Raw genomic sequence first — 361 nt, 5'->3', positions numbered from 1 at the left:
TCTCTCCCCGGGGAATTTTGGTGAGTTCGAACGTTGAGAACTGCTCGGCCATTGATCGAACGACTTGGAGATAAGCGCCCATCCGCTCACAATTCGTGTCGTAACTCCCATGGAACTGACCGGTTACGAGCTGCGAGTCGCTGAATGCAGCGAGCTCTTTGACTCCCACACCTAATGCCAGCCGGAGTCCGGCTATTAGGGCCTCGTACTCAGCCTCGTTGTTCGAGGCTACGAACCAGAGTCGGAAGGACTTTTCCATTATTTCGTTGGTCGGGGATATGAGTCGGATTCCGATTCCGCACCCCTGTCTGGACGATGCTCCGTCCGCGTATAGCGACCATCTCTCGGAGGCGTTCCCGGT

This window comes from Camelina sativa, chromosome 9, assembly GCF_000633955.1.
Source record: "Camelina sativa cultivar DH55 chromosome 9, Cs, whole genome shotgun sequence".
NCBI classification, from domain to species: domain Eukaryota; kingdom Viridiplantae; phylum Streptophyta; class Magnoliopsida; order Brassicales; family Brassicaceae; genus Camelina; species Camelina sativa.
This window is presented reverse-complemented; position numbering follows the sequence as displayed.